This window comes from Papio anubis, chromosome 1 (genome assembly GCF_008728515.1).
Source record: "Papio anubis isolate 15944 chromosome 1, Panubis1.0, whole genome shotgun sequence".
NCBI lineage: Eukaryota > Metazoa > Chordata > Mammalia > Primates > Cercopithecidae > Papio > Papio anubis.
The window spans coordinates 25,290,368-25,303,445 of NC_044976.1; the positions used below are offsets into that span (position 1 = coordinate 25,290,368).

General features: G+C 49.1%; 1 pseudogene; it reads left to right on the forward strand.

The window, feature by feature from the left end:
• Positions 1–7,666: 7,666 nt before the first annotated feature.
• Positions 7,667–11,752, forward strand: LOC116274122 (annotated as a pseudogene).
• The last annotated feature ends 1,326 nt before the right edge of the window (positions 11,753–13,078 follow it).

Sequence of the window (13,078 nt, forward strand, 5' to 3'; positions counted from 1 at the left end):
TGCCAGAGGTCGTGGGGTGACGGTGCAGGGTCCTGCCCAGGACCTCCCAAATTAGGCACAGGAGGACCCTGGGCTTGGGAGAGTCAGCAGCGTGGAGACACGAAGTCCCCGGCAGTTCTGGTGAGGGAGGTTGGGGTGGGAGTGGGGATGGAGAGGGGGCAGTCATCGAGGTAGGGAGCCCAGGAAGTCTCCCTGAGCCCCTACTCTGTGCCTAGCCCTAGGCCAAGCACTGAGAGAACAGGACTCAGTGAGTGACCCTGAGGAGCCCACAGCGTGTCAGGACACAGACTATGCCCAGAGATGCCAACACAACGTGAGAGGTGACAGTTTAATGCTGCAGTAGAAGGTTATCCAGGGCCCACTGGGCCCCAGAGGAGGGATTCCAGGAATGCTTCTCCATTTGAGGAGGCGCTAGAAAATAGATGTGGGTCAGACAAGGTGGTGCAGGGTGAGATACCAGCCGCCTTCCATCCCTGGCAGCAATAGGTAAAAGCAGACACACAAGAGAAGACCATGAAGATAATATTCTTCCCATTTTATGGATAAGCAAACTGAGGCTCTTAGTGAAGAAGTAACTCAACCCAGACCTGTCTCCCCGCATCCTGGGCTTCTTTCCATCCTGTCCAATTCTTGTCTAAATCATAGGGAAGGTGAGGGAAGGGAGGGCTCTCTGCAGAGCTGGTGTGGGATGGGGAGGAGCTGCTGTGGGAGTGCCCCTCTGTCCTAGGCTTGTGCTACCTCCCCTAAGGAAGTCCTTTCTCACTGTGGGCAGAACCCTGTGAGGAGACATCAAGGGATCTGGTGCCATGGACTGGGGATGGGCAGACCCAGACTTGTGCCCAAGGAGCCCCCAATCTGAGGAGGGAACCCCAGCCTTGCCTTCAGGCCCCGCTCTGTGGAATCCAGGCCTCAGAGTCTCCCTGTCTGAGGGGGTAGGGAAACGTAGGTCTGATCTCAGGAACCCCAAGTCTACAGGGATGAAGGAGAACTGTGTGAAGGTCAGAAGCCATAGGTCAGGGCCAGAGAGAGCATGGAGTATCTCAGGCTGGGTCTGAGCAGGGTTCCCTACCAAGTGGGGAAGGAGAGTCATTGCCAGGTTTAGCCCTTGGGGCTCAGGTTGGGGAATAGGAGGGAGGCTGGGAGCTCAGAGCCTGGTCTAGTTCAGCCTTGGTCTGAGTGACCCTGAGTTTGACCTACTCTTCTAGGCTGGTCCTGCGGGTCTCCAGGACTCTGCCAAGCAGAGCTGCAGCACGGGAGCTCAATGATACATAAGCCATCCCAGAAGAATCTGAATGGTAGAAAAAAGGAAAAAATACACGAGCCAGCTGAACTCTGGCCTTCTGTAAAAGGAAAGGCAGCCCCACATTCGACCACAGCCTGAGCCCTGCTGTCCCTTCCTCCCAGCATGTCTGGGGGCGGGGGTGGGGGTGGCTGCTGTGTCCTCAGAAATGGGAGGAGGAGAATGGAAGGGATGGAGGGAGAAAAAGGAGAGGTCCTGAGGTATTCAAGAAACAGGCTATTTTTAAAAACGCACTTAGAGTCCTCATTCTATCTGGCTGGTGCGAAATCCAGTCTCCATCATTGTTGGGCTCTCTTAACCTATGATAGCCCCTAGAGTTTGGCCAAGGCCCAGAGATGTTACAGAACCAGATATGAACAAGACCCTTCAGCCGGGTCCGATGGCTCACGCTTGTAATCCCAGCGCTTTGGGAGGCAGAGCAGGCAGATCACTTGAGGTTAGGAGTTCAAGACCAGTCTGGCCAATATGGTGAAACCCCATCTCTACTAAAAATACAAAAAGTAGCCGGGTATGGTGGCAGGTACCTGTACTCTCTCGGCTCAGGAGGCTGAGGCAGGAGAATCACTTGAACCCAGGTGGTGGAGGGTACAGTGAGCTGAGATTGTGCCATTATACTCCAGCCTGAATGTCGCAGCAAGACTCCATCTCAAAAAAATAAAAAAAAAATACAAAGATTCTGGGTCAGGTCCCTCCTGCTCATGTACATTGAAGCTCCAGCTCTGGCTGGCTGCCGCCCCCCCACCACCCAGGGATGGGGATCCTGGGATGCTCCCACCCCCACCTCAGCAGGCTCTCTGGCTGAGCCTGAAGCTTCCAGGCCCAAGAGGGATTGCTAGGCTGGTCCCAGGTGCTTGGCTGTAGGATGCTGAGGGACAGGTCTCCAGACCCAGAGACTAGAGTGGGAAGCTCCTTCCCCAGCCTCTTAGGCAGGGGTGGCAGTTAGGTTCCCCAGTTCCAGGGAAGGGATCCAGGGCCTGAGTTCAAAGGGATGAGTGCCATTCAGAAGGTGGGATCCCACACGGCTCCCAGAGAAGCAAAGATTCCATGTTCCATGCACAGCTGGCATCAAATGGCACAGCCCCTCACCTGATGGGGTCAGGTGGGTCAGGGGACCAGAGCAGCCCGGTAACCAGACTGAAGGGCCTTGTTGTTGTTGTTGTTGTTGTTGTTGTTTTCTGAGACGGAGTCTTACTCTGTCATCCAGGCTGGAGTACAATGGCACGATCGCAGCTCACTGCAACCTCCGCCTCCCGGGTTCAAGTGATTCTCCTGCCTCAGCCTCCCAAGAAGCTGGGACTACAGGCACGTACCACCACGCCCAGCTAATTTTTTGTATTTGTAGTAGAGATAGGGTTTCACACTGTTAGTCGGGATGGTCTTGACGTCCTGACCTCGTGATCTGCCTGCCTCGGCCTCCCAAAGTGCTGGGATTACAGGCATGAGCCACCACGCCGGTCACTTTTTTTCTTTTTTCTTTTTTTGGAGACATCATATCATTCTGTCGCCCAGGCAGGAGTGCAGTGGCACCATCTTGGCTCACTGCAACCTCCACCTCCAGGGCTCAAGCGATTCTCATGCCTCAGCCAGGCTGGTCTAGAACTGCTGAAGTCAGGTGATTGCGCCTCAGCCTCCCAAAGTGCTGGGATTACAGGCGTGAACCACCATGCCTGGCCCTATTATCTTTTAAATCTCAGCAACAACTATAGTTAAGTCCCTTTCTTCAAGCCTAACATTGTTTATTTGTGCCACCTCCCTTTCTTTGTCTTGATCAATTTTGACAGAAGTTGCTCAGTATTGTTACTCTATCAGTTAGGAATTGGATTCAGCTGGAGTCTAACCCGAGGCCAGCAGCTAACTGTTCCATCATTCCTAAGGACAGGCCCCTGCTTGTTCCTAAGGTTCTTGATGGCATGCACCAAATCTGAGTTTCTAACAGCAAGATGGAGAAAAGTAGAGAAAAAAGGGCAAAGGTTGTGGCCACTTCTTCTCGCTGGCAGCTTCCTGTCAGCCCAAGGCTCAGCCCTTGGTCCTCTCCTCTCATCTCACGGTCATCTCGTCCAGTTCAGTGCTAGCTATGTGATCATTCCAAATTCATATCTTCAGCCCCATCCCCTCCCCTGAGCTCCAGAGACAATTTCAACTGCCCACTTGAAATCTCTGCTTGAATATCTAAAAGGCATTTCAAACTCAACATGTCTAAAATTGCACTCCCTAGAAAAGAAATCCAACACAATGCTGGAGCCCCAAGTGGCCTCTTTCTTCTGAATGCTTTCTGATTGCAGTGGTGATTGCAACTTGGCTTCCACTCCCCAAATAGAATACAACTCTTGGTACTGCATCATTCAATGGAACTCAACCTGCACCTTTTTTTTTTTTTTTTTAAGACGGAGTTTCGCTCTTGTTGCCCAGCTAGAGTGCAATGGCATGATCTTGGCTCATCGCAACTTTCACCTCCCAGGTTCAAGCGATTCTCCTGCCTCAGCCTCCCAAGTAGCTGGGATTACAGGCATGCGCCACCACACCGGACTAATTTTGTATTTTTAGTAGAGACGGGGTTTCTCCATGTTGGTCAGGCTGGTCTTGAACTCCCAACTTCAGGTGATCCGCCCGCCTTGGCCTCCCAAAGTGCTGGGATTATAGGCATGAGCCACTGCGCCCGGCCTGGTGCATTTAAAACAAAAAAGAAAAAGAAAATATAAACTGGGCACGGTGGCTCACACCTGTAATCCCAGCACTTTGGGAGGTCGAGGTGGGCTGATCACCTGAAGTTAGGAGTTCAAGATCAGCCTGACCAATGTGGTGAAACCCCGTCTCTACAAAAAAATAACAAAAATTAGCCAGGTGTGGTGGCATGTGCCTGTAGTCCCAGCTACTTAGGAGGCTGAGGCAGGAGAATCCCTGGAATCCAGGAGGCAGAGGTTGCAGTGAGCCGAAATGGCGCCACTGCACTCCAGCTTGGACAACAGAGTGAGACTCCATTTCAAAAAGAAAACAGAATGGCATAGAATAGAATGGCAAGGAAATATCAGTGTGCCCCACACATAATTGGGGTGAGTATGGCTTGTGAAACTTTAGTCTGTATATTGAGTCCTGTTGTAAAATGCCAAATCATGAGCTGAAGGAAAACAAATTTTGACTGATCTAGGCCTCGGGGTTCAACAGGTGCCCTTGGGACAAATGCCAGCTGTACGGCTCACTTACTGAAGAGGAGTGGCCCTTTCTTATTATTTCCGTTAATTTTTTCCCTTACTTCATGGTCAGTGCATTGTGGAGGCCAAGGCAACTCCATCTTGGATGCTAATCTGTCATGCTGACTTCTGATTAACCCTAGTTCCGGGAAGGCCTCCAAGATTTCCAGTTCTTTGTGTAAGCGCAGATACTTACCATAAATCCTGCCCTTAAGTCAAAACAACCTTGGTGTTTTCATACTTCAGTTGTCCTATACATCTCTTCAGAATCACGTATACTCTTTCCCTATGGTAGATAAGCCCTGGGTCGGGGGTAATGTTCCCCAGGAAACGGGCATAACTTCTGTTTGTAAGTCCCTATTATATGTTTCTTTCTGAAAAACCGGATCTGTCAGCCTTTTTCTTTCTTCCTTTTTTTTTTTTTTTTCTTTTTGAGACGGATTTTCGCTCTTGTTGCCCAGGCTGGAGTACAATGGTGCAATCTCGGCTCACTATAACCTCCGCTTCCCAGGTTCAAGCGATTCTCCTGCCTCAGCCTCCCTAGTAGCTGGGATTACAAGTGCCCACCACCACACCCGGCTAATTTTTTGTATTTTTAGTAGAGATGGGGTTTCACTATGTTGACCAGGTTGGTCTCGAACTCCTGACCTCAGGTGCTCCACCCGCCTCAGCCTCCCAAAGTGCTATGCCACCATGCCCGGCTCAGTCTTTTTCTTCAGCCTTTTAGCTTCTTCAGATTTTGGGGGTAGGTTTGCATAGGCCTGCCCAGGACAGGACTTCAGGACATCATCAATGCCTTACAAAAGATAATTTTGCAACATAGCCATAATTTTTTTAAGTGCTATATATAAGGAGGGGTTTCTCTGCACCCTTCTTCTTCCATTTTGCTGGAGATGGAACTCTCTTCTTGTAGCTCTGTCCCTTCTCATTCTATCAGCACAGAGCGTTGTGTTCCTGCTTTATGTGCTGACTTTGCATTCCACAAATGAGCCAAACTCTCTTCTGCAAAGTCTTTGCACTTTCTGTTCCTTCTCCCTGGGTTGCTCCTTCGTGGCACTCCCTGGCCTGGCTCCCTTGCATCCTTCAGAATTTATTGGCTCACTTAACTAAAAAGTCCAAGGGTAGAACTACCTTCAGGTACTGCTGGCATCAGGTGCTCAAGTGATTTTACCACTCGTCTGGTTTCTGTTTGTTTCTGTGCTCTCCTGCCAGGCGGGCGCATCCTCAGGCAGGCACTTTTCTTGTGATGGCAAGATGGCTGCCTGCATCTCCATGTTTATAATCTATTCGGTCAAAAATTCTCAAGTGACCGGGCGTGGTGGCTCACGCCTGTAATCCCAGCACTTTGGGAGGCCAAGGTGGGTGGATCATGAAGTCAGGAGTTCAAGACCAGCCTGGCCAAGATGGTGAAACCCCATCCCTACCAAAAATACAAAAATTAGCCGGGCATGGTGGCGGGTGACTGTAATCCTAGCTACTCAGGAGGATGAGGCAAGGAGTTGCTTGAACTCTATCTCAAAAAAAAAAAAAAAAAAAAAAAAAAAATCTCAAATACAGAGTTTCTCTTTCCCAACAGTTTCCACAAACATCCCAGTATTGAGTTTCATTGGCCAGGCCCAGGGTCACAAGCCCATTCCTAAAGATGGGCCCATTCCTAAAGACAAAAAACAAGCACTGAGCATGTAGGAGAGATGGTTCCCCACAAAATATAAAGTCACTGTTACCAAAAGTAGTACAAATGATGCTGGGAAGACAAAAGCCACAGATGCCTACTCCGTCATCCTTGACTTCCCTTTCTACTGTAGATTTCCTTGGTTATTCCCTACACTTCACTGTTCACTTCCTTCATAGCACAAATGACCTTATTTGTGTTGACTCTGTGGCCTTCCTCTCTTGCCCTGGCTTGAGAGTGCCTCAGAGGGCAGGGGTCTTGCCTGTCTTGATCACTGCTACATCCCCAGCACTTGGAGCAGTGTCTGCACATAGTAAGTGCTTAATAAAGGCTTTTTTTTTTTTGAGATTTGAGTCTCGCCTGTCACCCAGACTGGAGTGCAGTGGCCGGATCTCAGCTCACTGCAAGCCCTCACTTCCCGGTTCCCTGGGCCATTCTCCTGCCTCTCAGCCGCCTCCTGAGAAGCTAAGACTACAGGCGCCGCCACCTCGCCCGGCTAGTTTTTTGTATTTTTTAGTAGAGACGGGGTTTCACCGGGTTAGCCAGGATGGTCTCGATCTCCTGACCTCGTGATCCACCCGTCTCGGCCTCCCAAAGTGCTGAGATTACAGGCTTGAGCCACCGCGCCCGGCTAATAAAGGCTTGTGGCAGGAATGAACTTGCTGGAGAGCCAGGCGCTTGTGCTTTCTTTTTCATTTCAACTTCTTTTATTCATTTTTTTTTTTTGGAGAAGGGGGTCTTGCTCTATCACCCTGCTAAAGTGCAGTTGCACCAACATACCCCACTGCAGTACCAACCTCCCAGGCTCAAGCAATCCTCCTCCCTCAGCCTCCCTAGTAGCTGGGACTACAGGAGCGTGCCACCACACCCGGCTAATTAAAAAAAAAATTTTGTGCCGGGTGCGGTAGCTCACGCCTGTAATCCCTGCACTTTGGGAGGCCGAGGCGGGCGGATCATGAGGTCAGGAGATCGAGACCATCCTAACACGGTGAAACCCCGTCTCTACTAAAATACAAAAAAATTAGCCGGGTGCGGTGGCGGGCGCCTGTAGTCCCAGCTACTCGGGAGGCTGAGGCAGGAGAATGGCGCGAACCCGGGAGGCGGAGCTTGCAGTGAGCCGAGATCGCGCCACTGCACTCCAGCCTGGGCCACCGAGTGAAGACTCCGCCTCAAAAAAAAAAAAAATTTGTTTTGGACAGGCACGATGGTTCATGCCTGTAACGCCAGCACTTTGGGAGGCCAAAGCAGTGGATCACCTGAGGTCAAGAGTTCGAGAGCAGCCTGGCTAACATGATGAAATCCCGTTTCTACTAAAAATACAAAAAATTAGCCCGGCATGGTGGCACGCACCTGTAATCCCATCTACTCGGGAGTCTGAGGCAGGATAATCACTTGAACCTGGGAGGCAAAGGTTGCAGTGAGCTGAGATCATGCCATTGCACTCCAGCTTGGGCAACAAGAGCGAAACTCCATCTCAAAAAAAAAAAAAAAAAAAAAATTCTCCTTTCAGCTTGGAGGAGACCAAGGTGCAACTTTCTTCAGTCATCCAGAATCTAGGTTTGTCCAACATCAGCCGCCTCCCCAGTGCTGCTGAAGTTCGGCCCCAACGAGATCAAAGTCATATACCTGAGGTGCACCAGGGGTGAAGTTGGTGCCACTTCTATGCTGGCCCCCAAGATCGGCCCCTTGGGTCTGTCTCCAAAAAAGGTTGGTGATGACATTGCCAAGGCAAAGGGTGACTGGAAAGGCCTGAGGATTACAGTGAAACTGAACAGTCAGAACAGACAGGCCCAGATTGAGGTAGTGCCTTCTGCCTCTGCCCTGATCATCAAAGCCCTCAAGGAACCACCAAGAGACAGAAAGAAACAGAAAAACATTAAACACCGTGGGAATATCATGTTTGATGAGATCTTCAACATTGCTCAACAGATGCAGCACCAATCTTTAGCCAGAGACCTCTCTGCAACCATTAAAGAGATCTCGGGGACTGCCCATTCTGTGGGCTGTAATGTTGATGGTTGCCACCCTCATGACATCATAGATGACATCAACAGTGGTGCTGTGGAAAGCCTAGCTACCTTTTTTTTTTTTTTAAAGACGGAGTCTCGCTCTGTCCCCCAGGCTGGAGGGCAGTGGTGTGATCTCGGCTCACTACAAGCTCCGCCTCCCAGGGTCACGCCATTCTCCTGCTTCAGCCTCTGGAGTAGCTGGGGCTACAGGTGCCTGCCACCGTGCCCGGCTAATTTTTTTGCATTTTTTTTGGTGGAGACGGGGTTTCACCGTGGTCTCTATCTCCTGACCTCATGATCTGCCCGCCTCAGCCTCCCAAAGTGCTGGAATTACAGGAGTGAGCCACCACACCTGGCCACCCAGTTACTTAAGAAGCACAAAGGAAAATATTTTAATAAAGGATCATTTGACAACTGGTGAAAAAAAAAATTATCGCGGCCGGGCGCGGTGGCTCAAGCCTGTAATCCCAGCACTTTGGGAGGCCGAGGCGGGTGGATCACGAGGTCAGGAGATCGAGACTATCCTGGCTAACATGGTGAAACCCCGTCTCTACTAAAAATACAAAAAACTAGCCGGGCGAGGTGGCGGGCGCCTGTAGTCTCAGCTACTTGGGAGGCTGAGGCGGGAGAATGGCCTGAACCCGGGAGGCGGAGCTTGCAGTGAGCCGAGATCACGCCACTGCACTCCAGCCTAGGAGCACAGCGAGACTCCGTCTCAAAAAAAAAAAAAAAAAAAAAAAAAAAAAAAAAAAAAAATTATCTTTGTAGAGATAGGGTCTCACTCTGTTGCCCAGGCTAGTCTGGAACTCCTGGGCTCAAGCAATCCTCCTGCCTTGGCCTCCCAAAGTATAGGGATTACAGGTGTGAGCCACTGTGCCCGGGCCCAAAAATTCTTGACCTTGATTTCTCAGCCAGATCTGCTGTTTCTCAGTTTTTCCCATTTCAGACAAGTGTACCCTAATCCACCCTGCTGCTTCATCCACAAAGCCAGAGGGCATTCTGTCATCCCCACACTAATCCATGTATAAGTCCTTTCGTTCACCTCCAAATAAAACTCAAACCCATCCCCCATCCCAGCCCTTGCCAGCATTCCTGGCACCATCCCCTCTCAGCTGGGATTATGGCGGTAATCTCCTAACTGGTCTCCTTCATTCCCTTCTTGCTCCCTTTTAGTCCATTCATTTTACACAGCAAACAGCATGATCTTTTAAAAACAAATCAGATCATGTTGATCCTCAACTTAAACCATTTAAAGGCTTCCCCTGCAATTAGAGTAAAATCTGAAATCCTCACCCTAGCCTTCGGGCCCAAGCTGTGTCTCTACCTTAGTCCTCCTCACTTTCCTGCTGGCCCACCAGGCACTGCACTCACTGATTTTTCTGCCTTAGGGCCTTTGCACTTCCTATTTCTTCTGCTGGGAAATCTTACTCCCCAATTCCACTTGCCTAGTTCCTGCTCATCTTTCAGGTCTCAGCTTAAATGTCACTAAAGGAGAATATTTAATACCTCTCTGACTCCCTTTTCTATCATGTCACTAGCTTATTCCTTGGTCATGATTTCTAGGGAAGAACTCTGGAGGCACACTACCGGGGTGTTGAATCCTATTTCCACTGCTCCTTGACCATGTGACCTTAGCTAATCACTGCTCTGTCCTTCAGTTTCCTCATCTGCAAAATATAGTACCCTGTAGGATCAGTACCTGGCAAAGAGGAAGCACTAAGTAAATATTTTAATTAAAAAAATTTTTTTTGCAGGCATGAGCCACCATGCCTGGCCTAAACATTTCTTGTTATCGGCTCACTGCAAGCTCCGCCTCCTGGGTTTTTTACGCCATTCTCCTGCCTCAGCCTCCCGAGTAGCCGGGACTACAGGCGCCCGCCACCTCGCCCGGCTAGTTTTTCGTATTTTTTAGTAGAGATGGGGTTTCACCATGTTAGCCAGGATCGTCTCGAACTCCTGACCTCGTGATCCGCCCGTCTCGGCCTCCCAAAGTGCTGGGATTACAGGCTTGAGCCACCGCGCCCGGCCTCTAAGTAAATATTTTAATTAAAAAAATTTTTTTTGCAGGCATGAGCCACCATGCCTGGCCTAAACATTTCTTTTTAGAGACAGGGTCTCTGTCATCCAGGCTGGAGTGGAGTGGCACAATCATAGCTCACTGCAGCTTCAAAATCCTGGGCTCAAGCGATCCTCCCATCTCAGCCACCTGAGTAGCTGGGACTACAGGAACAGGCCACCATGCCTGGCTAATGTTTTTATTTTTATTTTTGTAGACATAAGGTCTTGCTTTGTTGCTCAGGCTGGTCTTGAACTTCTGGCTTCAAGCGATCCTCCTGCCTCAGCTTCCCAAAGTGCTAAGATTATAGGTGTGAGCCACCATGCCTCGCCTTAAATATTTTAAAAATATTTATTTATTTATTTAGAGATAGGGTCTCACTCTGTCACCCAGGCTAGAGTACAGTCAAAATATAGTACCCTGTAGGATCAGTACCTGGCAAAGAGGAAGCACTAAGTAAATATTTTAATTAAAAAAATTTTTTTTGCAGGCATGAGCCACCATGCCTGGCCTAAACATTTCTTTTTAGAGACAGGGTCTCTGTCATCCAGGCTGGAGTGGAGTGGCACAATCATAGCTCACTGCAGCCTCAAACTCCTGGGCTCAAGCAATCTGCCTCAGACTCCTGAGTAGCTAGGACTATAGGTGTGAGCCACTGTGCCCAGCCATATATATTAGAAGGCATTTTATTATTCCCTCATGGTACATTTCTTGGGATTTAACTATTTTGATTTCTGAGATGTAAGCTTTGTGGAAACAGGGATTGCACTGCATCTCTTGTATTTACTGCTGTGCCTCTAGCACCTTGCACAGTGGCTGGTGTGTAGTAGGTGCTTAATGACATTGAATTAATGCATAAATACGGACGGGACCTCAGCCCTTATGGAACTGACGTTGCCCTACTTGCCCTTCAAGATATGGCTATTTTAGAGGTGTGAAAACTGAGACCCTAAAGGTGGGGTGATTTGGCTGGGCACGGTGGCTCACGCCTGTAATCCCAGCACTTTGGGAGGCTGAAGCGGGTGGACCACTTGAGGTCCGGAGTTTGGGACCAGCCTGGCCAACAGGGTGAAACCCTGTCTCTACCAAAAACAAAAACAAAAACAAAAAACACAAAAATACAAAAATTAGCCAGGCGTGGTGGCAGGCACCTGTAATCCTAGCTACTTGGGAGGCTGAGGCAGAGAATCACTTGAACCTGGGAGGTGGAGGTTGCAGTGAGCCAAGATTGCACCATTGCACTCCAGCCTGGGCGACAGAGTGAGACTTTGTCTCAAAAAAAAAAAGAAAAAAAAAAAAAAACACCACAAAAAAAACAAGGAGGGATGATTTGAGCAATGCTTCAAGGGGGAAGGTATAATTTCTACTTTTCAGAAACGTGATAAATTTCTCTTCCTCAGGGCTGTCTACAGAAGTGGCATCCATCTTCTTAGCAGCATGACCACCCTCACACCCCTTGGGAAGCCCAAGAACGTCAAAAAGAGGACCAAGAAGTTCATGTGGCATCATGAACAGTCTGATGGATGAATCAGACTGTTAAGTGAAAATTAAGTGTAACTGACAGAAACCTAGCAGTATTGGCAGTAGGGTACAGAGAAGATTCAAGGGCCAAATCTTGATGCCCAGCATTGGGTATAGGCAGAACAAGAAAACAAGGCACATGCTGCCCTGTGGGTTCTGGAAGTTCCTGGTCCACAATGTCAAGGAACTGGAAGTGCTGCTGATGTGCAGTAAATCTTACTGTGCTGAGACTGCTCGCAATGTTTCCTCCAAGAACCATAAAACCTGAGTGGAGAGAGCAGCCCAACTGGCCCCCAGAATCTCCAACCCCAATTCCAGGCTGCGCAGCAAAGAAAATGAATAGACGGCTCACGTGCATGCTTTATTTGTGTTTAAATAAAACCACGAAAACTGCAAAAAAAAAAAAAAAAAGTAACACCAAAAATGTGATGAAGCATCAAAATCACATGGAACCTGCTACCACCACTGTGAACACAAGTCATAGCCTTTTATTCTAGGAATAATAACTAGGGCGAAGCTTTCTTCACAAGAGAAATCAAACACAGAGAAACCTGGGCTCCCTGTGTAGGGCAGCAGGATGGATGGATTGTAGTGCCATTGACTGAGATGACATTGATACTGTAGTTGTGCCTTCCTGGGGAAGACATCCAGTCCCCTATCCAAGTAATTGGCACCCACACCAACATTTTGTTCATGTCATATTTAGGAATCCAGAGGCCTCATTTCAAAAAAAATTTTTTTGAAACAGGGTGTTGCCCAGGCTGGAGAGCAGTGGCACAATCTTGGCTCACTGCAGCCTTGACCTCCTGGGCTCAAGCGATCCTCCCACCTCAGCCTCCTGAGTAGCTGGGGCTACAGACATGTGCAACCATGTCCAGCTAATTTTTAAATTTTTTTGTAGAAACGGGGTCTCCCTATGTTACCCAGCCTGGCCTCAAATTCCTGGGCTTAAGTGATTTTCCTGCCTCAGCCTCCCAAAGTGCAGAGATTACAAGCATGAGCCACTGTGCCTTGCTTCCAGAGGCCTCATTTTACAAATGCAGGAACAGAGACTCAGAGAGAAGGACTTGCTCAGGTCTACACAGTAAATTAAGCCCAAGTCTTCTGACTTCTAGGAAAGATTTTGTTTCTTTTCTTTTTTTTTGTTTTTGTTTTTGTTTTTATTTTTTGAGGTGGAGTCTTGCTCTGTCACCCAGGCTGGAGTGCAGTGGCACAGTCTTGATCTCGGTTCACCACAACCTCTGCCTCCCGGGTTCAAGTGATTCTCCTGCCTCGGCCTCCTGAGTAGCTGGGATTACAGGTATGTGCCACCACGCCCAGCTAATTTTTGTA